The sequence below is a fragment of the Pogona vitticeps genome, chromosome 2 (genome assembly GCF_051106095.1).
Source record: "Pogona vitticeps strain Pit_001003342236 chromosome 2, PviZW2.1, whole genome shotgun sequence".
Lineage (NCBI taxonomy): Eukaryota > Metazoa > Chordata > Lepidosauria > Squamata > Agamidae > Pogona > Pogona vitticeps.
Genome location: NC_135784.1, coordinates 225,817,410 through 225,844,562, shown reverse-complemented (window position 1 = coordinate 225,844,562; position 27,153 = coordinate 225,817,410). Strand labels below are relative to the sequence as shown.

At 43.6% G+C, this 27,153-nt stretch overlaps 1 long non-coding RNA gene across 1 annotated transcript in view; it reads right to left on the bottom strand.

Moving 5' to 3' along the window:
* Positions 1-27,153, bottom strand: part of LOC140704837 (uncharacterized) — a 124,645-nt gene that overhangs the window by 71,180 nt on the left and 26,312 nt on the right. Inside the window, exon 2 of the long non-coding RNA XR_012084299.2 lies at positions 9,905-9,981. This is a non-coding gene — a long non-coding RNA (uncharacterized LOC140704837). The remainder of the gene's footprint in view (positions 1-9,904; positions 9,982-27,153) is intronic.

Below are 27,153 nucleotides of genomic sequence, written 5' to 3'. Positions count from 1 at the left end.
CTAAAATTAAAATTTATACACATTCTCTGACCCTCTATTAGTTTCCTTCCTCAATCTACATTGCTTTATTTGTTTAGTTGGTTTGTTAGGCATGAAGGGATTTCTTCAGGGGCAATCCAGGGGAAGAAGGCTGTGGTGAAGCTACACAGGCTAGGTAGCAGCACCATCATCATGACCACCACATGCACAACCACGTCTACGATAACCAGTGCCACTGTCCCTCCTCCGGTGGCCTTGCAGGCAGGCATGGAACCAAAGCTTCCAGTGGTGCCAAAAGAACTACCACTCCTCTTCCTAGAGAAATCTGAGGAGTTACTAGTTTCCAAAGATCCCCAGTCTGATTTGGAACCAGTAATGGCAGGACAGGCTTTACAGCCCCCCTGTCCCCAGAGTCATCTGTTCCCTCCTCCCAGACCAGCAGCACCACTGGGACACAGAGTTCTTCCCAGGCCAGCAGTCACGGGCAGGCAGTGGGTCCTCATTTCAGCAAACATGGCAGAGGGGCCATGTGGGATCATTTCACAGTGCTCAGTGATGACCCATGGCTGGCACGTTGCAATACCTGTATTGGGGTGGCCCAGAGGGGGTCAGACCCCAGGAATCTGTCCTCTACTGACTGACATTCTCTCCCTGTGATTTAGAGATGACCTTTTTTGGCTCCCAGACAAAGGACAGTGTCCAGATGGTGCAAAGAATCTTTTAGTGGCCAAAAAGATTTCACAGCAGGGAAGCATCATGCAAATTCTGTAGCAACCATACTTATTGAATACTGTCACAATGGCAGGTGAGAGTCCTGTTTTTTATTTTTTATTCTTATATGCTGGTTGTTCCACACGGATCTATGGCCCATCTAAGGACAGCTCCTTCACCTTCCCAAGGATCCTTCTCAGATGTGGGAATGGCTAGAGTAGCTTAAGACAGTTGTCAGCAAGGCACCTCCAGCTGCTTGGAAGGTACACTACATGAAGCTGACCTAGTAAGACCATGTTCTATAGCTGGTAAGTGCATCACCGACTTGTCACTGTTAATGTTGTCAAGTCACCTCTGATTACAGCAATTCTATAAACAAGATATTGAAGCTAAAATGTAATTTCTAAATGGGATTTGTAGTCATGGAATGGTATAGAAGGAATCCATCTTAGTCTGTGTCATTTTACTAGAAGCATCGAGAAGCTGTTTTCTCTTGCAGCTAGTTAGGAATGTTATCATGTAGATAGCTTGGCCAAGGCCGAAGAGGAAGAGCCGAGCCATAACATCGAGGAAGAATGTCAACAACACCTGCGATCTCATGAGAAAAGGAGGTGGAGAGAGATGAGCAATCGTTCATCCTGATTGGCTTACGTCAGTGGAGAGTGAAGAAGGAGGTGTTTCCAGCGTGTGAAGAAAATGACAGGATGTTACACGGAGAGAGACTCTTTTTAGACTCATTTTTGGATTAATGGATTTTACCATGGATTTTTGAATAGACTTTGGAGTTCTCAATGCTAAGATGTAGTTCATAGTAAGAGAATAGAAAGGGGGGCTCAACCTTACCTGCCTTTCTAGCTAGTAGAATTTTCTTATTTTAATTTTTGTAGCTGGAATTTGCAAGATTTCTAACTACGTGTACAATAGATTATGGAAATGATTTTGATTGCTATGCTTTGCAACAAACTGAATATCTCTAAATCTTTATTTTTCTAATAAAACAATAATACTTAAAAACTTATGCTTGGTCTCTTGAACAGATAACCTGCTACATTACTTAATTGGTTTTTCTTGAAGGCCACAAATCAAGCTACTTTGAGTCCAGTAATTGCCTGAGTTTTGAGAGCTCTGGATGACTCTAAGACTCATGGTTTTAACTTGATTTTCTCAGTGATTATTAAGTGGGAATAGACTTGGCAGAAGGGTGCCAGTGGGATAGCCTGGTTGAGACAAGGACTCATCTCAACTTAAATAGGGGTCAACTGGACTCTGAACCTCTCTATTCCGCCCTCGAAGGCTACTGGATCCGAATGGATTCCAGGATGCCATGAGAGGTGTTTCGGCTGACCTGGCTGATGCTCCTGTCGAGGCTCTGACCGACAGCTGGTTAGCCGCTGCCCCTAGGGCAGTAGACACGATTGCACCTAAACACCCTCTCCAACGCAGAGCCCGCCCAGTGCCCTGGTTCAACCAGGGCCTTCAGGCACTGAAGCGGATTAGGAGATGGCTAGAGCGCAAATGGAGAAAGGACCCGACGGATTACAATTGGATAGCTGTCAAGGTCGCCACTAACCTTTACCTGGCTAAGGTAAAGGCTGCCAGTCGAGCATACTTCGCTAACCGGATAAGCGAAGCGTCCAACCAGCAGGCGGAATTATTCTGTATAGTGTGTGACCTATCCGGAATTGGTCCGGGTGATGGGCCTCCCCCTAGTTTTTCACCGGACCAATTTGCAGCATTTTTAAAATCTAAAGTGGAGGCCATCCGCCGGGACCTGTCTCCTTCTTTAAACACAGTGAGTCGAGGTGAGACATCCAGCACTCCGTCTTGCCCGGTAACTTTTGATTCCTTTCAGCCAGTCACGCCTGACACTGTGGCCAGGGCGCTTGATCGCTGTCGGGCCGCCACCTCCTCCCTTGACCCTTGCCCGGCCTGGCTAATCAAAGCAGCCAGGCCTACAACAATGGAATGGGCCACTGTAATAATCAATGGGTCTTTCCTGCAGGGCAGATTTCCATCTGCCCTCAAGGAGACACTCATTAGGCCCATTAGGAAGAAACCAAGTTTGGCGGAGGACGAGATTGGCAACTATAGGCCCATTGCCAATGTTTCTTTCCTAAGCAAAGTGGTTGAGAGGGTGGTGGCCGACCAGCTTCAGGCGCACCTGGACGAAACAGATGCCCTGGATCCATTTCAGTCGGGCTTCAGGCCGCGCCATGGTACAGAAACGGCATTGGTCGCCCTGTGTGAGGACCTACTGAGGGAGGCCGACAGGGGAAAAGTGTCCCTGCTGGTCCTCCTTGACATCTCAGAGGCCTTCGATACCATTGACCACGGTATCCTCCTGGGGAGGCACTCTGAGCTGGGAATTGGTGGCCTGGTCCCCAGAGAGTACAGCTTGGGGAGAGTGTCTCAGCTCCGTGGAGTCTCAACTGTGGGGTTCACAGGGGTCGATTATCTCCCCAATGCTGTTTAACATCTATATGAGGCCGCTGGGTGGGGTCATCAGGGGATGTGGAGCTCGGTGTCATCAGTATGCTGATGATACTCAACTGTACATCTCCTTTCCACCTACCACAGGAGATGCTGTTCTGTCCCTTCAGCGCTGCCTGGGGACCATACTGCAATGGATGCAGGAGAATGGGCTGAGGCTGAACCCGGACGAGACGGAGGTACTGAGGGTGGGCGTCCCCACAGTCGGGGGTTTGGGAAACTCCCTCTTCTTCGGGGGGGTAACCCTCCCCGCCAAAGATGGGGTCCGCAGCCTGGGGATCCATCTGGACCCGGTGCTCACCATGGAATCCCAGGTGGCGTCGGTCGTCTGAACCACCTTTTACCATCTTAGGCGGATAGCCCAGCTACGGCCCTATCTCGAGGTGGGGGCGATCACTACCTTGGTGCATGCGCTCGTAATCTCAAGATTAGGCCACTGTAATGCGCTCTACGTGGGGCTGTCTTTGAGGCTGCTGCGGAAACTACTGGTGGTGCAGAATGCGGCGGCCAGACTCCTTAGTGGTGTGAAAAAATACCAACACATTTCACCCACTCTGGCCGCATTGCATTGGCTGCCCATCCGTTTCCGCATCGACCGTTTAGGGCTTTATACGAAAGCATCAATACTTTGATTGATGCTTTCGTATAAAGCCCTAAACGGCTTAGGGCCTCGATACTTGGCGGAACGCCTGCTCCCACCAAGATCTACCCGTGTCACCCGCACGAGTCAGGAGGTGAGGCTGAGGAGCCTAACGCCGAGGGAGGCCCGGAAGGAGAAGACAAGAAATCGGGCCTTCTCGGCGGTGGCTCCTCGCCTCTGGAATAACCTCCCTCCTAATATTCGCGAGGCTCCCTCACTGGGCGTTTTCAAAAAACAACTAAAAACATTGATGTTTCAGCAGGCCTCCCCCTTTGTCAGTTCCTGACCCCCCCTTTCCTTCCACTCGCTAGTTCTGTCCCATCTTGCTACAAGCTTTCCTATGTAAAATTGCTTTTAATTATATCGTTGTTCGTTTGTGTTGTTGTAAGCCGCCTAGAGTAATCTTAATTGATTAGATAGGCGGGATATAAATAAAATAAATAAAATAAAAATAATAAATAAATAATATTCCAGTCTCAGCATTCTCTTAGGAGAGTTGAGAGCTTACAAAGTGACCTCCAAAAGGTCCTATCATTAACAACGCCACTCAGCTTTTTTTACACTCAAGTCTGTGACTTCTTTTATAGAACCAATCAATCTCATATTTGGTCTTCCTCTTTTCCTGCTCCCTTCAACTTTTCCTAGCATTGTTGTCTTTCTCTAGCTGGCTTCCAGAAAATATGTTCCTAATCATCTGCAAGCAGAGGATAGGAATAAAGAGAGTAGATACCAGCAATTAGAATTAACTAGCGTCACCTTTCTTAATGCATGCGTGGAGCTGCCAAGTAGGGTGAATGTGGGTATCATGACACAAAGCAAGCCTCTAGCTTGCTAAAGATAGGCACTCTGGCCTGCAAAGAAGGTGTATATACTTGATTATCCCCTCATGGACTCTACCATTTACCATTCTGGGACTCAAAACACTGAAGTGGTGAGGTGAGTGGGTCCCAAGGGCAAGTCCTACCCAAATCCCACGCCCTCTTAGCCCTGGTCAGCAAGCCTCAGTAATGGTGGGTCACTGTAAAGGGTGCCTTTAGCTACCCAGCAGTCACCTACAGACAGATTTACTCGCATGCCACTCTCCACCCACTCACTGATGTGGTCAGCATGAACCAAAACAACTTTGCTGAATACAACACTGATGGAACTTCTTCAGTATATTTAGAGCTTTGCCTGTACCTCTCCTAAACATTCTGGAATTATAAGACAGTGGCCTCTTCTCCCAGAGTAAGTGTGCTCAAAGGCCATCCTCTGATAAATCAGGATATACAGTACTGTGAATTTAATAGAGCACTACTCTCTGGGTAGGCTGCTATAATGACATGTGTGGGTTGAGATAAGGTTTTAATGTGGCTTAGTACATTAAACAAAACCCTATTGCTTAATGAACTAAGCCACAACTATAGTAGACCCATAGAATCAGTGGAACTTACAGAGGAATTGGCTCACCCAATCCCTACTTATTCTATGGGCCTACTCTAGCTGTGGATCTACTACAGTAAGCAACAGCATTTCAGCTGTTGTGTCTAATGGGGCTCCTTGGGGGGAAGCCTCATTATTTTTCAGTCTCTAGTACCTTGCAACACAGAAATACTGTACTATACTCTCCATCATACTGTTAACTTCGATATTTACAAATTTCCAAGTAACATGACCTAAAGCAGTCTGGTCATATTAGGCTAGGAATCTCAAACAGTTTCTTTGCTATTAACTGATTAGAGAAATGCTGCTATTCTAGTCTCAATTTATTTTTGTTGCACTGCCCTACTTAAAGGTAGCGCTCAACAATAAATTATATTTTCCACAGGGAGTGAGGGTTGAGGAAACTGAAATTAGAATGGTTGCATGTTTAAATAAGCTCTTTCTTCCTCTTTAGCCTTTAGAACTAATTATTCAAAATGTTTTTTTCCCTTTCTCTCCAAAGATTTATTTCCCTCTTGGACGATGATCTGAAGTAATTCTTGTGCTTTGTGCCTTATTTGTTTACCGCACAGTCAGGCAATTCATGGCCTGCAGGTATATGTGACCCTCAGGGATTTCCCAATGGATTGCCAACATCCTAGTGTCCCCTTGGATCGGACTCCTCTCTTCTGTTTATGCTATTATTCTTGGAGTTATTTCAACCTCATAAGCTGCCTCTAGTAGGTTTGGCAGGGAGAAACCTTTCTGGGCTGTCAGTTAGTCCAGCATTAACCAATTGTTTCCTATGATGGTCTTTCCTCTCCCTTTTAGCCTGCTAGCAGTTAGCAGTTGTGTGGTTGCGGTTTCCTCTGGGGAGCCTTGAAGCAAATTCTGCTCTGTAAATTTCTGAACTTCTGTTATGCAACTAAAATTTTTTTTGACCAAGAAAGAAAACTCCAAAACTTCCCATCTTGTGAGAAAAGACAAACCCTTGCCTTTGGGACAGTGCAGAGAATAGATTAAGCTGAGAGAAAAGAGAGCACCTTTATGTTTAAAACACCATTCAGCAAAACCAAAAATGAAGTAAAAAGAGAGATGGGAGAGGAAAGGTAGGAACTGAGCCTCATTGATAGGAGGGGTACCCCAGGGACATAAATTCTTGCTTGTTTCAGTCTTTTGAGTGAGAAAAAAATAACTATGAAAATGTTCTACTTGCAAGAAGGCAAGATGTTTTCCATCAATCTTAATTAGATGACTGTTTCTGTAACAATACATAAACTGGGCAGATGTCACAACTTTGTAAACTATGATGGTCCCTGTCTTCTTGCATGAACTTTAAAACATTAGAAGCCTCGAATGGGTTGTTGCCATATTTTGGAGCAGTTGCTCGGTCTTTCTGTATCTGCTTTATCTGTGGGTGTTGCTTCACAAAAGAAATGCCAGTTTTGTTCCGAGAGGAATTGTAACAATTGTGAAGACCTGAACAACAACCACAAAAACATCCATCTTGCTTTTAGGTTAGAGGCAAGACATCTCACGGGGATTCATATACTCTTGACAGCCTGTCTCATCAAGAACAAGTAATTTAGCTTGTAATTTTAGTCTCGATGAGACTCAAAGGAGAAGAAAGCAAACAAACAAATAAACAAAACCAAAAATGATCCTGTGCAGTTTGCAATGGAATGATGAGTCCAACAGTTTTCACTTCAGAGGAGCTGCCCTCCCACATTTTCCAGGCAAAGCAGCTTTTTGTGACTTCGTTGTTTCATTTACTGCTCTTTTTAGGAAATAAGCATGATTCTCCTGTGGCTGAGGAGAGGGAGTGGGAACAGAAGTAGGCATGGAGTAGAGAGAGGAATGTGGTGTGGAAATGGAGTTTACATAACACACATTTGCATGAGCCCCTATGCCTATGTGAACACACAGACACAGAGGGAGGGAGAGCATCCCAATTAATGGATATTTTGATTGGCAGTTGATTAACGGGTTAGTATCCGTTATGTGTATTTATGCCATAAGAGGTGTAGGGATTGTTTGTTTGGTCCCTTTCTGCTCCTGGATGCCCCCAGAATGATGCAGATCAATACAAAAGATGGTTGTGTATATAAACTGACAATGATAGTTTCAGTATTTGCACAAAATGTCATTGCTCAAAAGTGGTGTCTATTTCCTTTTGCGAAACAAAACTGACACATATTGGCAAGCACAGAAGGACTGGGTAATTGATCAAAAGATGAAAACAACCTAACAAGTGTGTCATCAGGGACAGAAACTACACACTCAGGGAAAAGACAGGTGGGATCTGCAGTGACTCCTGTCACTGCACACAATGCCACACCCTACTGTGATTTTTAAATGATGCACCTTTCTGTTCTACCTTTTAACATACGCCAGAGCTTTGGCTTCTCTTTGGTAAGAATCTCCCAAGATTGCTGACTGAATGGTGAGAATGAAGTTTATTACTCTTCGAGGTGAACATGCTGTACCCTTTGAACTCAGCGGTGCTTACTTTGAAGTAGGCATGCTGTTAAATTCCCCTTCTGTTCACAGAGGCATGTCTTCCCCCCCCCCAAAAAAAAACAGCAAAAGAGAGTGCTCTGGAGCAGGGCAAAGCAGGGCGGGTCTGTGTCTCTCTGAATAGTTGGTATGAATTATGTGTTACAAGCAGGCTTGTGTCAATTCACACCTAACTCTCAGCAAATACCTTTGCTGTGGATTATTGCAAACATGTAGTTCTAGCCACTATTCAGCTATGCAATTTGAAAACATGAGCAAAATAACAATGTCGGCTGTACAATATCCATGGAAGAAATGTCAGTAAATCATTATGCCCATTACCTTCAGGAGTGTTTGTGGCCCTGTTTTCAAGGTGCAAAGCAGCATCTGTGCTTTCTGAGTATTTTGAAGCCTATTGGGGGTGTGTGGATTTTTTTTTATAAGCATTGCTTTTGAAAGGCAGCCATCAGAATATGTTGCAACCTTCATTACCATCCCAATTCCAAAGGACTTATACTTTCTGAGCTGCATATTCATTTGCCACCCCAGAATAAAGACATGAGACAGTAGATTGGATTAAATGCGGGCCACACTTTATTTAAATAATGAATTCAGGAAAATTGCCTTTCGGCCAGTAAAAGAATATGGGGGCCTGCTGTAGTGCGGAAAGCCGGTTAACTGGGGGTATTCCCATACTCCCTGATCAATAAATGGGCGAGTCCCCGGCCCCCAAGCTCCGGCGGTCACGAGACCACAGGATCCTGGCTAGCCGCTAATAAACACCCCCAGACCTCAAGACATCTTTGACTGATGACTGTTGGTCCGGGAGTGGCCCAGCGCATCCTCCCCCCACAGGCACTGTAATTGCACGATCCGCAGCACTGGAAGGTCAGATGCGCTGTTGGCTTACCTGATTTTACAAATTGGGACACACCGAAATACCGGTTATTTCCACACTACGCACCAGTGCGACCAAAATAGTTTACACCAAAAGCCAACAACCCTCATCCAGTGTGGGATAGGCGAAAAATCCCCCCATCCAAGGCCAATCAGGATGAAGGTCAAAAATTCCTATCCGGCCCCAGATGGCGACCAGAAAAACTCACACTAGATTGAGGGAGGGCGGGTGGGTGCCCGGAAAGAAGAGGACAATGTACGCTGGGTGAGTCACCTAAATAGGCTTCTCTCTGCCCCCCAACCATAACGTGTCCCTGTGATGTCTCTGCCTTTTCTGGGGTGGGAAGCAAACAACGCTCACTTGCTCAAAGTCTGCATACTTAGCAGCGAGCTAAATCTTTGGGAGAGGCACACACAGCTTGGACAATGGAAAACTGGGGTGGGGGGCTTTGCTCAGGTATTTGTGAGTTTTCAAGCACTTTCCAACTTCATAAAGAAATTATTTCTCTATGAAGATGCTCTGCTATGATAAATTAGATTTATTGAAACATTTGTTGGACCTTGGATGCATTTTTAAAATATGGTAACCATTTTTTTAAACAAAAAAAAGGAAAAACAAAAATCCTAATTCTTTTTAACTAAAATGTCACATTTGATCTGAACTTCAAACCTGAAAGTTCAGTCTGTTAATTACAGACTAAAATAAGTTGAAAGGAAGGGAAGGGAGCTCCAGCTAATTAGATGACCAGCAGTTCCCGACTTACTCCCTTTTCTTCTTCAGGTAATTTGATGATGTTTTATCTCAGGCACTAAAAATCAGTCAAGTTCACAATTCTATATAAGCACCAAATTGTTATACACTTTGTGCAACTGTGCAAATTGTATATGATTATTTCTGTATGGGAGTGCAGCAAATGGGATTGTACGACACAGCAAATCAACATTCTACAGGCACCCCCCCCCCCAAGTATATAACCTTGAAACTAGACTTTCGATCAGCACCAAATTTGGCACAGATGTAGCAGTCTGACTACTCTTGCTCTGTGCTAAATGCAGGACAGTTTGGGCAAACAGTTCTTGAGACCAATCTTTTTTCCCTATTCTAAGGGAGGGGATGAGACTGAGCTAATCTTACTGCTTTTCCTCTGCATCCAAAGGGTATAACCAAATTCCAATTCCCTCCAGCAGAGGGATGTTCTGGGGGTGGTGGGTCTTTCTGTCATCCATTATCTAACTATCTGCCATGCTGAGGGGGTGGTGTGTGTGAGAGAAATCCAAATATTGGCTTACAGTTTTGAGATCACTTTCTGGATGAAGTTATTCCACCAGGTAGTTCTAGCTTCCTTCTTTAGCATTCCAGTAGGCCCCTAGAAAGGAAGATCAAACTGGAAATCAATAAAACTGCACACAGCTGTCAACTTCAGTTGAACATCAGGTTAACATCTGAAACTGAACAAATGACTTAAAGTTTCAGGGAGTCATCTCAGGGTCAGCCTGTATATATATTCTACCCACCATCACTGGAACAGCTATATACAGTACAGAAAAGCTTCCCACAACAGTTTCCCTAATCAAATTTAAGCAAGATATATATTCACAACAGCAGTTAATCTTAGACATCTTCACATTTGCAAACCAAACTGCAAACAGTTTGCATCTTCATAATGTTTCTGAACTGTCAATATGTTGACCTAGGCTTTTCTATTAAAGGTACAATTTGGTTTATATAGACTATAAATTTATCTGGCATCCTACCCGGGGTGAAATTTAGCACTTGTAAGTGGATATTGAACAGTATCTACCACAGGGAACAGGCAGAGCAGCCTGAATTAATTCCTTATTTCCAGTGTACTATATGATAGTCTGGAGTCTATGTTTAATATATTTTTGTGTGACCAATAAACCTGACAGTCCTTTCAGGGAGGGGGGAACCATAACAAAAAAGCACAGCTCTTGTTTTAACAGTTAGTTTCTCACTGTGCTGTCTATTCCCCCCCCCCACTTCAAAAATAGTCTAGTTAGAACAGTATGTTTCCTCTGACGAACCACATTTTAAGCTCCAACACCTCCAGGGATAGGTTGTGCTATAATCTCATTCCAGAGTATGCTGGGAAGTGTTCCAACAGCCCTGGTACATTTGGGGAGACACTGATTTCTCCTGCTCTGATTTGAATAAGAAAAACAGGGCCTAGCATTCTGCCCACCATCACTGGAACAGCTTAATACAGAGGGGCAGTGTGTTTTAAAAAGTCTAAATGTTAGATAAGCCTTTTGATTAGTAGTATACTGTATGTCTAATCAGTTTCTAACTCTTTGTGGCATTTTTAGCGTAACCTGTTTTAATTATTGTGAGCCGCCTTGGGTCCCCTCATTAGGACCTAGTGTTGTTGGTACCTAAACTAGAAATGACACAAACAAACAAATAACATGTATACTGAAGAACAAGAACCCTCAGCCTGATTTTGTTCACAAGATTTTCAGTGGACTTGCAAAACCAGAAGGACAGCTAGAAGCTGGATTTGTGGTGCCTCTGCCCAGAAGATCTGACCCTGCACATCCTTTGTGAGTTGCAGAAAGTTTGCAAGGAAGTTATGGAGAGGATTTTGAGTGAAAGATCAAGACCTGGATACCTTGCCTTCTAGGGGACTGTTCGTGTTACTTAGAACCCAAAGATGTTGCATTCCTCATGTCTCTGACAGCCTGGAAACTTTAAATATCTTCTTCTCATCACCTGAGCAAACATGCACTATAAGCACTATCGTTCTAGTTGCCATATTTTATAGTGAGAAACCTAATGTATTAGGGTTAAATTAGATGACATGGTAAGCACATTTTTTAAAAAAATAAGTGGTTCCTCAAGCAGTGACATTGTGGTGGCTAATTTCCCTCACTTTATTTGCATGCAGCATGCTTTGTTTTGTGATTGATCACTAGAAGGTAAAACGTGGTTTACTTTGTAAATGTGATTGCTGAGGCAATGTATTCTTAAAGAAATCTCACCATAGGAGGGAACACAAGTTGAGTTGTAGGGAATACAAATATCTCTAGTCTAGTTTGACCCACAGAAGCCAAGGAGAGACTTCCATTTGTACTGGCATGTGGAGCATCAATATTTCTCACTTCTGCTTTGTATCTTTTCCCCCTTTGATTTCACCTCCCTGCTTCCCTTGCACAAATGAATATAGTATTAAAGCATTAGAACTATCTTTGTCTTCTGCTCTAGTTTTAGGGTGCTGTCAAAAGCTGCATGAAAACAGACACATATGTGTCTTTTTAAAGGAAGTGAATCTACCTTTAGTGTATTAATGTAACAAAAATGGGGCAAAGGAAATCACAGGGAAATGGAGTGAAAATGTCATGTCCCAAAAGCCTCCATCAGCTTGATAAGGGAACTGCTTACTTCTCATTTCATTGTTAGCAGCTATCTGCTATGTGGGTGGAATAACACTACAGTAGGACCCCCGTACCGATGGGGGATCCATTCTACAATGTATCACGAATGCTTGAAATTGTGGATAGTAGCAAACCTGATATGCAACACACAAGGAGGTGGAAAAAGGCCACAAGGGGGCAGGACAAAGGGGCCTTACTATAATTAGTTCTGGATTTTACTTGTGTGAAGGAGGGAAGGAAGGAAGGAGATTATACAACTGTCTCTTCAGAGCACAACAAGCAGAGGCAGTCTGAACTCTATCTTTTTCCAGCAGAAGCGGAAATTAATTTTTATTTATTTAATTTCTATTACTTTATTTTCACTGTATTTATTTAAATTTACTTCTAAGCCACCTTTCAAAATGGCTTACACACTGAAACCCAATATAGCCATAAGGCTACAATTTTAGCAAATATCCATATGCCAAGGGGCATGTTATACCCTCCTTTGGATACACCACCACTGTCAGGACCTACCAGAGTTGTCTGTGAACTGCACCTTTATTGAGTCATTCTCACTTCATTCAATGTATCCATGCCCTTGTCACCCCCTTTAGACCCTGCTTTCCTTCCTACTGCTTGCAATCCCTCATCCGTCCCAAGGGTCTCAGATTGATAAGTAGTGGCAGGAGCAGTGCCATCACCTTGATAAGTATTAGCAGACTCCGGAGGCAGTCAGCCAGCAATAAAGTAAGAGTTGGGCCCTGCCAAATCCCATGGCCTGGCAGGAGAAGGCCCTCAGAAAGAGTAAGCATATCCAGAATCCTTACTCCCTCAGTAGGGGCTGCAATTGTACCGAGTCTTATGCAATTGCACAGGTGGGGTTGGTCCTTCAAGTTCTCTGCCAGTGCTCTACCTTTGGACCAGTGCGACTAGGGCAGGGTCTCATGGCCAGACCTTTTGCTGCCGCGGATCACTTGGATTTGCCACCCAAGATCTGAGGAGAAGAGCTATCCTGGTCAATTCCACACCTGCACAGAATACTTTTGTTGGGACTCTGCTGCTCCACTGTTGTTGAAGGTGGCCCTGAGACAGTTCTGCCTGGTGCTCTGTCTTCGGTGAAGGCAGAGCCATGCCAATAATGCCGTGCCTCTGTATTTGGTTCTTCCTGCCTCCTCACATGGGCCTGTTCCTCTCCACAAGCCTTCCTCTGCCACTCTCCTAGTCCCTGCTGTGTCTTGTCATCTTCCTCTTCTGCTTCACTCACCCTTCCTTACTGGTCCACCACCTCTGTCTGCTGCCTCCTGATCTTGCCTCCACATTCCCTTTTAAGGACACCATACCTCACAATTCCACCAGCCACTGCTGTGACATCTTAGGGATGGTCAGTGACTGCTGGCCAGCTGAACCCTGGGAAGCTGTCATTTTTGATGCTGCAGTTTCTCCACAAAGGGGACAGCAGGAACAGAACCATTCTTGCCCCACATTATATGACCAATAGATGCCAAAAAAATATAAACACCCAGCCCATAAAATACCAAATGCCAAGAGAAAGCCAAAGAAACAAGTGAATCTCTTCCTATTCATAATAATGTCCCCCATCGACTTCACTGAGTTGGTGGAAAATATTGTTAGCACTGAATAGGACAAGGGCAATTAATAAGACTATATAGACCAGCCTCAACTGTTTCTGATTTAGACTATCCATCTATTTATTAACTACTTTATATTCTAGTTTTTATATTATATTCTAGTTTTTCTCGAAAGAAAGAAAGAAAGACCTGCAAGGTGATGTGCATGGCCCTTGTCCTCACTAGTTTATTTCTGCAACAACTTGAGGATAATCCAGCTGAGAGAAAAAGTGACTTGCCCGAGATCATATGGTCAGCTACATGGTTCATTGGGGACTTGAATTTGGGTCTCCTAAATCTCAGTCCTGGTCTTCAACCACTAGACTCTACTGCCATCCTTTGAACTACAGTTCGTCTCCCACTTCCACAAGGCCCTTTGCTAGGTGCTCTATTTATAAGGTAAAGGTAAAGGTTCCCCTTGACATTTAGTCCAGTCGTGTTCGACTCTAGGGGGCGGTGCTCATCCCTGTTTCCAAGCCATAGAGCCAGCGTTTTGTCCGAAGACAATCTTCCGTGGTCACATGGCCAGTGCGACTTAGACACGGAACACTGTTACCTTCCCACCGAGGTGGTCTACTTGCCACCGAGATTTATCTACTTGCATTTGCATGCTTTTGAACCACTAGGTTGGCGGGAGCTGGGACAAAGCAATGGGAGCTCACTCCATCGCGTGGATTCGATCTTACGACTGCTTGGTCTTCTGACCCTGTAGCACAGGCTTGTGCGGTTTAGCCTGCAGCGCCACCATGTTCCTATGCTATATTTATAGCGATCCAATTATTCTCCTTGGTCAGAGACAAATTGTGTTTCTGTTAGCTTAAAAAGCTGACTAACTAACACCAACAAATCAGATGAGTGGCCTGGGAGTTGGGGAGGCTTTTAAAGAAAGCATTGTTAGTTTTCACATCACCACTGTGATTGTTATTTATTTATTTATTTATTGGTGCTTTGTGCTTTTAATAGGGAAGTGAATTCCCTTTGCCAGAGGCTTAATCGTTGGTAAGTACACTTACACACTTTAAAAATAAATCCCTGTAAAGATATGTTGACCAGTAGTTCAGCTTGCTCTAAATAAAGGATGTACTTGTGATTTATTATTCATATTTAAATAATGTGAATATTTGCTTAACATTGGCACCAAGTAAGTGTTTACTGCAGTGCTAAACAACAGCTGTTCACAGAGCATCAGGGACAATTAAGCAGCTGAGGAACATAAAGTTTTCAAGCTGACTTTTTATTTTTAGATGAGGGGGGCAATTAATAAATGAAGTACTTGCTTTTATTATATTTAAAGTAACTAGCTGTTTGACTTTGCAATAGTTATCTAAGTAGAGTGAGCTCAACTGCCTGGCACAGATCTGCAAATGGTTCCCTCTCCCATGCTTACTCAAATCAAGGGGCATATTGCCTAAAGGCAGCCAAGTTATTTTGGTACTTGAGGAAGAAAATTCCACAGGTGCTTTCCCCCAACCTGGCAGTAAAAGCACAACAGTTTGCTGTCCTAGGCAGCCAAAATGACAGAGCCATTCCTAATAAACAAATGAATTCCCAAAAGAGAAGGGAGATAAACACCTTGGTTTAAAGCAAATAGTGCAACTGATGCTAAACAAATAAATTTAAACCATACATTACCCCCCCCTACATAGAACATGGACTCATCTTTTTGTACTTTAACTTCTATTCCAAATCAACAATATAGCTTAATGTCACTAGCCACATATAGCACATCACTAGCTATAGAGCTATTAGAGTTCGCTATAGTCTTTCCCCCAGAGATGGTTGGGTAGTGTCATTGAAGCTAACAACATGAATTTGACCCAATTCCAGGAGGCAGTGGAAGACAGGAGGGCCTGGCATGCTGTGGTCCATGGAGTCACAAAGAGTCGGACATGACTTAACGACTAAACAACAACATAGTCTTTCCCCAATCCAAATGAAGCCAACCTACTGAAAAACAGTGTTTCACTTGCAAATGGTATGATGGTAAATTTGGAAGCACAGATATTCATCATGATGGACCCTATAGCCAACCTCCCCCCCCCCCCATAGGGAGACTCCTGAAGTATGCAGAGCTAGAATGAACTGCAAACATCAACAAACAGTGGATTCACAGCACAGTCTTAGCCATAATTACTTCAGTCCAGTCTAACTGAAGTTTATTTCCAGGAAGGAAGTGTTATTGTATCTAATGGCCTTTGTGTTTGGTAAGTGAAAAGGAAGCCACACTCACTTACAAAAAAGAGGGACTAGCCATTTATGCCTCTCCCTTGAAAGAGACAGGTTCTGCATACAACAAGGTGTAACTTTTATGTCTGCTGTCCCACAATGTCTTTATGTGTTAGTCAAGGTTTTTCCACTGGAACCGCATTCCAAGATCAAATGTATGGCACCACTATCTGGTCTTACACGAAGGGGGGAGGGGCGACATGGGAGGGAGACAACATGCCTTGTATAAATGATTTTGCCTCAGTTTAGGGTCTTTTGTACCTAAAAGGCCTTCTTTCACAACAGGAATGGTTCAAATAATTCATGGTCATTTTAAACAAGGAATTTTAGGATCGAATATAGCCCTGGAGTGTAACTGGGTGTACAGTGCAAATTGCATCCCCTAGATGTTTCTGGGAAGTATGATTTCCCTTTTTTGGGGGGGGGGTTGATGTTTGTGGGTAGCCAGAAGAGGGTTGTAGGGGGTTGACTTTGCCCACCCCAGCATAGGGCTTTTAAGGGGACACCAATCTCCTTGAATCGATGCTAGATTTCCTAGTCCATAAGGGTTGACCTAAGAAGAGAAACAAAGTTTGAGATTAAGTACAAAATATCCCTCATATTTCATGTATATAATCAGATTGCATTAGAAGGTGAATCTTATTTTTATACTAGGGATGGCACCTCATTCCCCAGAATCTTAGGCATTACAGAGCAGTTCACACAGATTTTTGTCTCAACAATTCCCCATTGTTTTACATTCTTTGTTGCCCTTCCCTCATTCTTGGTAGGGCCAGTTCTCTGAACTATGAGGAAAAAGTTCAAGGCCTGGCACCCCCCAACAGTTATTTCTTTACAGATTTTAATCTCTTCCTCCTCCTCTTTCTCCTCCTCCTCCTCTTCTGTTGAAACGCTGGATAATTCTTTGTCCAGGAGGACTCTTTCACAGTTATTGCCATTTCTTTTGAATGCTCAAAACAAAACAAAACAAAAACAGAAAACACATTCTAGTTGGTAATAAAACACTGAACAATCTTTTTCCAGTGTTATACAGACTGACACTCTGTTCACATATACTCCTGCTCAATCTCATTACCTCCAGTAAATAGGGTGCATGCTGGCTGAGGAATGGTTTTCTCTGAATCATGAATCCCATCACAGGGCCTCACTCGGAAAGATACATATCATAAGTCATCTCCTGCATAACAGATTGACAGCCTTCTCCAGCAGCTTCATTCCCTCCCTCGGCAAGTACCGTTTACCTAAACCAATTCTCTGTTCACCACTTTGCGGTAACTTTCAAGAGTTTCTGTGTAGTGCTTGGGAAATAAAAGACAACAACATCATCTCAGAAGCCTTTTTCCCTTACAAGAAGCCCTTTCCAACTTGCCAGCCATCACTTCCACTTCTCAGCAGGGCTCACAACATCCTTCAATGGTACAGCCAGTCAAATGGACCTTTCCATGCTTGGGTGGCCTGACGCCCTTGTCTGCTTCATGTAGCAAAAGACATGTAATGGAAGGGATGCATTGTCTGTGAGGCTTGTTCAGTGTTCAATAGCAATAGAAGAAAAATCTTCCTGTAGAAATAATAAAGCTTGGAACGTTACTGGTTAAAAGCAATTGGGTGCCCTTACTCATTATATTATTTGAAATCGCTGTTATTCTATATTGCAACATTGCTTCCAAATAACACATTTCATTACTTAATCTGATTTTCTTCCCTTTTGTAACATTCAGTTACCCCCTTTGGGAAAAAAAAGTCTTGCTTATTTCATCATAACAATCTTGGAATAATATAATAATAATCTTCGCACTGCAGAGTTGGAAGGGACTCCATGGATCATTGAATCCAGCCCCTATCAAGGAGGTGTAGTGGGGAATCAAACTCCCAACCTCCTGAACCACTGAGCTATCTGTCCAGAAGTTCACAGCATATAAGAATGAAACATATAAGGAGTTTTCTCTTTGTGGGTTGCAACTGCAACACTTTTTTGTGCCCATTTCTGTAGAAAATGCAAGTTTTGTGCAAAATTGAAGTTTTTATGAAAAAAACAATGTTTGTTTGTTTAAATGGATGCCATTGCTAATTTTTAAAAGGCAGGTTTTTCTGCTCTTGTTTGGAAAACTTTCACAGTGGTTGTCACTTTCTGACAGCATGCCTTGATGAGCTGAAACAACCTTTTTGTCATCAAAGCTAAGAAACCTGAAGAGCATTTAAGAATGGTATAACGTAGAAGAAATTCTTGGCAAAAAGGAGACTACAGGTCAGTCTGCTATGACAAAAGTAATGGATAGTATTGAGTCAACCTTTGTCTATGGAGATGGAGCAAGACTACTGATTTTATATTCCAGAGGTGAAACGACAGAACAATGCACCTGAAGCTGATTCTTCAAGTCTCTGTCTGACAACTTTGGCTTAATATCCTGAGACCAGAGAAGCTAGCCTATAATATTTCTGAACTTTTCTCTTTCTCTCTCTCTCCCCCAACCCATCTCCGGCTCCACAATGCCCAGTTAGATGAAGACTTTAAAGAACTTATGGAGAGCTAACGGCTGAACAAATGGTACTACCCGACCATGATTTTGGATGCTTGTCAAGGATAATTTCCAGGCCTGAACAGAACAAAGTGTGTGTTAATGAGCAGCCACATTGTACAGGTTTGTAAGAATGCTGACTCATGCTGAGTCATGGATGCTCACTCATGGATGATGTAACATCTAATGTGATTGGTCACATGCAGATATGTATATGTGTATATATGTGAAACTGTACAGGAGATGTATTCCTGATTTGTGATGAATGCTATCCTGTTATGCTGCCAGACTGAACTGCTGTATATATCCTGTAAACACACGTTGGTGTTGGGAGAAGCTGCCTGTGTGTGCATGAGTTATTTGGACTACCTGGACTGATCAATACTCTGCTGATGCTGCTGAATTTCCGCTGATTTTGCGCTAGCAATGTTGCTGATGAACAACCCAACTGCCTTGTTTCGTCTTTTTTTGTTATTTTCAATTCAATTCAATGAGAGTAACTTTTGAGTATACATATGACTTTGTTGTTGTTCAGTCAGTTAATAATAATTCCAGGTTTCAGATTGTTTCAGGGAGATAACTTGGAATGTTGTAGACATCCATGCATAAAGATTACCATGTTTTTGCCTCTTATTAATGGAGCACACTTAACATTATGTTAGTCAGTGGTGGTGATTATGATAATTAGAGATGAGCAGGAATCACCAGTCTGGTGGTTCATATTTCAGCGGAACAGGAGTTTGGTGCTTCCCAGCCCTGCCTCCTCCAGCAGGTACCCACTCAGAGGCAGTGCCTGGAGGAGGCGGGGCAGGGAAGCTGGCTCACTTCCTCTGAGTGGGTGCCCACTGGAGTAAGCGGGGTTGAAAAGCACCAAACACCTGTTTGACCAATAAATCAACCAGCATGAACTGCTGATCCAGGGGTTCATGCCCATCTCTAATGATGATGGAAATATCTCTCTTCACATCAGCTGCTGCTGTGCATACTAAGCATTCACTGATCCTTTTCATTCAATGGATTCTCACCACTGGACCCCATCCAAAGAAAGCTAATTATGCCTAAATCAATGAGATAATAATTAATGGTCACACATATGTGGATGCTTTTTCAAGAACAAATTCCATTAGAGATGGCTTCCAAATAATGTATACACAGATAGTGGAATTAGGCTTTAAATATCACTAATTCCAGGCATTGCTTGGCATGTGGCAACTGCATGTAATTTGTATGCCAATGTTCCCATGCTTTATTCCTTTTTCTTTTCAAAATAAAACAGTCTTGGTATTTCTCTTAATATGCTGACATTTAAAAAAAAATCTTTGGAGTCATGGATCTTCAGGCAAAGCTGAAGCGAGCTCAGCTATGCAGTAATTTGATTTCAATATGAAAGCCAAACTGGGCAAAACGGCAACAGCTATTTCTGTATCTTAGAAAATTCAGCCACATTTGCCCTTGCTTTGGTGCTAAGAAGCCTTGAAGAAAACTCAGGTAGCAAGGCTTTGTTTATTTTTTATTTCTTTAGATTAACAACAACAACAACAGAACTTGAAAGATTGTTAGCTTCAGCCCACAATGCAGATATTTGGCTTGTCTTCCTCTGTTTGCACAGCTGTGCATCATCCCTTTAGTCATCCTATTGTTTTTCTTACTTGTTTTATTTCTGCAACATTTTCATAAATCAATGTATCAGAGTCACTTTCAGAAGACTTATGGGCTCTCCCATCAAACTCAAGGACCTGCAAAAGTCATATTTGGAGGGTACCGAAGTAAGCAAACATTTCCCATCTGTTGACAGCACTAAAGCCACCGCAATGGGTTTTGAACTTCTTAGAGAATAAATAAAACAACATTCACCTAGCAGAGCTATTCCTGTTATATTAAGTGCTGTGAAGCCAAACAAATTTAGCTATATGTATTCCTTAGTAACTGGCTGCACCCAGTTCAGGAACTGATAGAATTGCCTCTCTTACTGTGGAGCAAAGGAGAGGGAAACCACATCCTCACCCTAGACACTGTTGGAGTTTTATTTGCAAGCCCAGATGCTTGTGATTTTTGTGACTGGGGAGTACTTTTCTAGGCTGGGGCAATTGTGTATCTATCCAGCACTAACCAATTGTTCCTTCTAGCCTTTGATTTCAAAGAGAGTCCAGCCTCTCTGCTGAGTGCTCTTTTCCCTCTTTCCCCTTGGTTGGTGGCAGTTGTTTGTTTGCCGTTGATCTGTTCAGTTGGTTGCAAGTATAAGTGCAGTAAAGAAAGCAGCATGTACAAGTCTGTAATTTCAAAAAATGCAATTAAAGAAATGTGGTTTTTTAATTCTTTTTTCCTATAAATGTGTCAGAGTGAATTATGGAGACTTTAAGTGCCAGTTAATGAGAAAGGGATGGACTCTGGGGAACTTGTAGCTATTCTCTTCTGTTGATTTCTGTCGTTCTACTGTGTAACAAAAGAGATTTTTATAAGAAATTCAAAACTCTGCAACAGAGACAAAATAGGCCAATGTAGAGAACACAGATTGGCTTTTGGAGACAGTCCAACACAATCCTTTTCCAGGTCCATGATGGTATATGTGGGCTTCTGGTTCCATTTTCTGTGAATGGGGACACATCAACAGAAAAACCATCTCATTGACTAAATGGTATAGACAGGACACAAGGTGCTAGCAGCAGTCTGCAATGCCAGACACCCAGTTTCATTTGTATTTGTTTCTCCCCACAACCAGCAATTTAAAAGTGAAGAGAGATAAAGGAAAAGTCAAACAAAAAACAGTCCAACCCAATCAGCTCAGTTTGTTTATTCAAGACAACGTGACACCCACAGTTTCCATGCAGTAGCTTCCAGAGATCCCATGGAAGAAGCCTTGCATCTGATTAACTGGAGATGATCTGGGTTTTAGTTCCACCTTAAGCCTGGAGGAATAGTAATCCGTGCTGGTAAAAGTATGCATTAGATAGTCATGAGCAATTATCCTTCATTAATTAACCTATGTTGTCAGCTGCAAAGCAATGAATGGTTTATCGTCATGATATATGCATAATGGCCACCTCCTTTAGGAGCCCATCCACAATTTGACATCATCAGCAGAGGCCCCGTGGCCTCTCCATTCTCCTGAAAAACTAGATTGATGGATGCACAAGGCTGGCTCCAACCAGCAAAACACACAAATGGCAGAGGGAGGGAGGAACAGAAAAATGGTGATGATACCTTAATTGTGTCACCTACGCACTCAAAGCCCATATATGAAGATCTTCTACAATCACACAGCCACTCAAGCCTAATAGTGTAATAACATGTCAGTGGAGTTTCATAAACTAGGCTGAGTGAGAGAAGAGAGAAAAATAATAATTTTCTAGAAGACAAAAGGTCTGTCTAAACAGCTGTGCAAACCTTTCTGTTCTACCTATGGACTTAAAAATAGCCAGTGGCATAGGGGCAAAGGCAGTGGTGGGATTCAAATAAACAACAGGTTCTATGTCCTAATGACCATACATCGATCGATCGATCAATCAATCAATCAATCAATCAATCAATCAATCAATCAATCAATCAATCAATTCCCAGGGTTTCTTCCACAGTGGTTTCCCTACTGCCTATTATCACAACTACTTCTCATATAATTAAGACATCTGGATAAGTGTATCTGTTTGGGCATACCGCTGCTGTTACCCTCACCATGGGCATGTGCCAAAAACACACACACAAACACACACCTCACAGTGGGTGCTTATGACGAAGTTAGACAGAGAACTGACACATCTCTCCTTCCCTTTACCTCCTATTTCGTCCTATAGCTCACCAGTAAAAATTGCTTCCCTCCCCTTTCCTGCTCCTGAAATGACTGATAGCCCTGTTTGTTGTTACCTGGAGGCCACCTTTGCGCACCTGTTGTGGAGTTATTCTCCCCCCCCCTTTCTTCTGGCTTGAAAGGTATGGTCTTTTTTCAATCTGTCACCACTCCACCTCAACCCCACCACCTCAATCAGTCCTTCAGTTACTGACTCCTCTGAGGTCTCCTCCTCCTCCTCCATCTTTCCCCTCCACCCCTCGCCCACTGCTTCTCCTCACCAGTCGCTTTGAGGGGTGTTGGTGTTGGTGGCGGCGCTGGTGGTGATGATGGTTTCCCTCGGAGCACTGGCAGGCTCCACCTCTCCACTCACCCTCGCGGCCATTTCCACTTCTCAGTTCCCACTTTCCCTTCATGCCACCATGGCACAGGTGGCATGGGCAGCGAGTTGTCCTCACAGCACACCAGACTCACGGTATTGTACATCCCATCCAACCTGGTTATCATACACTACCCACCATGACGAGTAGGTGCGTTTGACTGTGGCACCTATAGCGACCTTCGGTCAGAACTCTCTCTCCCCAACCACATACACACACAATGCCCAAAGTGCAGGCTCCGTACCAGGCACTTGCAGCTGTGCCTGAGCGTGGATGGGGCTGCTGAGCTTTCTCTCACACATGCACCCTGCTCCTCCCCCTGCTGCCCTCCCTGTTTTGGATGCCTGCCCCTCCACACTCCACTATTCCCTGCTTCCGTGCTGATCTCTCTCTCCCCCCCCGGCATGCTATAAGAGGGGTAATTCAAGGATGAAGCTCCCCCCTCCCGAAACACCTCAGGGAGTGGCAAAGAGGGAGGAGAGCAGCCTTAGGTGCCCAGCCAGAGGAACTGGTCGAATCAGGTGGCACCATGCCCAGAGGGAGAGAAAGAGGGAGCGGGGAAATGACTTTTCCCATGAGCGAGACAGACGGACATGGAGACACCAGTCCGGTGACAGTGTCTAAGAAACAAAAGGCAGCCGAAGGAATGGGAAGCTGGTGGGGGGCCAAGTTCATGTAAACTGGCACACACGATTAAACTATCCTCTGAGAGCTACAAAGAGAAGCAGTGTTGGACAGAGAATGAAAGGCATGGCATAATAATAGGGAAGAGCAGGGTGCTCCAACCCTGGAGCGGTCAAGCAGGATCAGGCAAGGCACAGAGTCAGGATGGAAAAAGGTAATAAAGAGCACAAAAGCTCATTTCTCTTCCCACCACCAAACACACAGGTAGTACGGATCCAAATAACTGTTTCCTAGTCATTGGAGAGGGCAGCTCCGGTTTACTTCAGCCTCCAGCACACACTTAGGATGCAGGGGTAAATCTGAATGCACAGATACTCAACATTACAATCTTCCTAAGCTGGATCCCAAAGCGAGTCCCACAATGCCCACAGCTGTATTGAACCATGCCAACAAACAGGTGCTAGCCATTTTCGTTTCCACCAGGGACAGGAATTTATGGGTCTTAACTGTCAATTCCAGACCAGCCCGTCTCCAAATGCTTCATATTATTATTATTACAGGAGGGATTACTCGCAGCAATATGTTATTGTTAGAAATATGGATTTCCCCACCGCCAGCTACTGTGAGGATTGCAGCTAAATTCAGGAAACAAACAGGGGGTGTTGCTTTGGGTTGGAGAAGATCCGTTGGAGCTGCTTTCCTGGGGAAGTCAAGAAGATAACTATTTCTCCTGCCCTGTGCCTGCCAGGCAGTTTACAGAATTTCAATAGAACTCGGGAAGTTAAACTTGCTTTGACTCACTCCAAAAACACTTCCCCCACCACGTACTCTTCTGGTCTATAAATGATATTTAATCTATGCACAACCCGAATCTCTCCGTGTTTACACAGAAGTCCCCTTGAGATCAAGATGGTTTAATCATGGAGAATACACCTGTTTCAATTCACACGTGCATAGACACAAACTGCCGCTCGTGGATTGTCCCTTTTCCCCTCCCGCAAAGAATGGAATCAATCCTGATGACGTTCAGGGGATGGCCTTCCTCTCTCCTTTCACACCCTGGATTTTTTCCCCACAGAAATGATATGGCCTGTATTCATTTTGGTCAATATAGCACCTTGGAATGGTTGTGTACCATTCTACATATTTGTATTTCATCATATGCGAAATTACATGTCTCATATATTTTTTAAAAATCCTATGAACAAAAAAAGCATACTTGCTTAAAAGTAATCTCAAAAATGAAAGCTTGAAACCCAATCTCAACAGTCCAGTCCTCTGAAGATGCCGGCCACAGAGACTAAAGAAATGTCAGGAAGAACAACCTTCAGAACACGGCCAAAGAGCCCGAAAAACCCACAACAACTAATGTCAACAAATGCTTGATTAGTATGATTTCATGTATGTCTTTTCTGGAGAATGCCGCCTTCTAATGATGGTTCCTCCCCCTCGGAGTCCCTCCGGCCCCCACCCACCCCCCATGTTGACCTGTGGTCAAGATGCACCTGAATGTTTGGAGAGAAGAGTTTCGATTCCCCTTATCTATTGATATGTTTATGTGTTTTCCTTTGGCCCTGGATATATGGCCTTCAAGAATAGTAAATGCCTTACTAGTGTTAAAATACTGATAGCTGTCTTCCTCCTTCTAACAGAGTGGGCTATCTGTGTGCCATTTGTCTCCTGAAATTGTCAGTTTGGGGGCAGGAGGAAGAGTTATTTGTTATTCTAAATGAGGCTTGGAGGTTTGGGTGTGATCTCTTTGTGGTGTGAGTGACTTTTCTATTGCATACTTTGCTTGCGGGGATCAGTGAGACTGTCACCGGTTCATGCATTGGATATTCTCTGAGATTAAAAAAAATCTCTGTTTCTAGGCAGAGCAACATGGTACCTTTAACTTGAAAAAAAAATCATAGTAAAACGAGGATGGTTGGGTGCTTGACTGAAGCAGTCTCACCCGAGAAAGTTTTCCCTCTGTGTCCTTCCCTCACGCCTTGTCAATCACCCCCCTCTCTGCTTTGAGACCACGGGCTTTCCTTCAGTGATGTCAAGGACTCATCTTCCCCCCTTTCCCCCAGTGATGCCTCTGATCTTTCCAGGGCTTTATCTCTCTCACCTACACCCCACCTCCGATGGCTCAGTGTGGCACGGGAAGGGAGGCAGCTAATTGCACCCCCCTCCCCCCGCTCATCTCTGGTCACCTGCCCCCTCCTCCTTCATTCATCTCAGGCCAGCAAATGGTTCTACGAACCAATAGTACATTTAGGAATCAGTTCTATAGAATAGGTGCGAACCTGCTGAATCCCACCTCTGGGCAAAGGGATTTATATACACAGGGTTCTCAGTCTGAGCACCTTAATGGTTGGATGGAAAGGAAAGACATCAACCTTTATTGGGTAGGGAGTTGACATCAGCAAGTAGCTCAGCTCAGGTGACCCATATTGCTTGTGATTTATCTTTCTTGAATTCAAAGTACTGACTACTCATTCTGTGCCTGAATATTGGGCACAGAGATTCAGACCAACCCATTCTGTGGCCTTTAAGAGACATTCCAACCTGCTCTGCTTAGAGTCTTTGACATTATCTGTTCATTTCCAGAAAAATATAACCCCAATTGTGAATGGAGAGTAAACAGCTATAACCTGGGGAGCAAGCAATATCCATTTCAGAGACCCAGTGCAACTCAACATTGTGGCCAGAATCCCAGAAAGCAGTGGCTGATATTTGGACAACCTATCCAATGAAAAACTGTGCAACAATCAGTCTTTCGCAATCTTATAAGTGTGGTAATATTTCAGCAAAGCTCAGTAAACTAAGCAGAGTGAGAGAACAAAGAAAAGAATAATATGCTTGCTGTAGGTTTTTCAGGCTGTTTAGCTGTGTTCTGAAAGTTTTTCTTCCTAAAGTTTCACCAGTCTCTGTGGCCAGCATCTTCAGAGGACAGGAGTTAGAACTCTGTTTGTGTTCTGGTGTAGTGTGTGGGATATTTGATCATTTGTATCTGTGGGCTCAGCTTTTTGTCCTTGTCAGGAGATTGGGTGATTATGGTGATCAGGGTGTTTTTTTGTTATGGGTGTATTGTTGTGATAAGGGGGGGAGATTATCTGTCACTGTGATTGATGGGTGTTGTTAGCTAGTCTTTTGTGTGCACTGATCACCAGTCCTTGTGGCTGGGTAGAGTTCGTTGACATTTTTGCAGGCTGTATTTTTCAGTGCTGGGGGCCAGGCTTTGTTGAGTTTTAGACTTTCTTCTTTTTTGTTGAACCTTTGCTGATGTTTGCAGATTTCAATGGCTTCCCTGTGTAGTCTAACATAATGATTGCTGATGTTGTCCAGTACTTCTGTGTTTTGAAATAGAATTTAATGTCCAGCTTGTTTCAGGGCATGTTCAGCTACTGCTGATTTTTCTGGTTGTTTTCGTCTGCAGTGTCTTTCATGTTCTTTGTTTCTGGTGTCGATGATGCATTTTGTGGTTCCAATATATACCTGCCCACAACTGCAAGGTATCAGGTATACTCCTGAAGTGGTGAGGGGGCCCCTTTTGTCCTTTGCTGACCATAACATTTGTTGTATTTTTGTGGTAGGCCTGAATACTATTTGTAGGTTGTGTTTTTTCAAAAGTTTCCCCATGCAGTCCGTGACCCCTTTGATATGTAGCTGAAATACTTTATTTGTGGGTGGCTGTTTTTCTTCTTCAGTTCAGTGTTCTTTTCTCGGTTTGATGGCTCTTGTGATTTCATTCTTGGAATAGCCATTTGCTGTAGGGCCCAATTCAGATGGTTGAGTTTGGTGCTGAGAAATTGAGCTTCGCAGTTCTGATTCGCATAGTCTACCAGTGTTTTGATTATGTCTCTCTTTTGTCATGGGTGGTGGTTGGAGATTTTGTGTAGGTACCGGTCTGTGTGGGTAGATTATCCAGAGTGTCAGTGGGGTTTGTTTTAAATAGTTGTTTTAAAGGTAACTTCATGCAAATGTATTCTTGTTTATTATCATTTTATACATTTAGTTATAT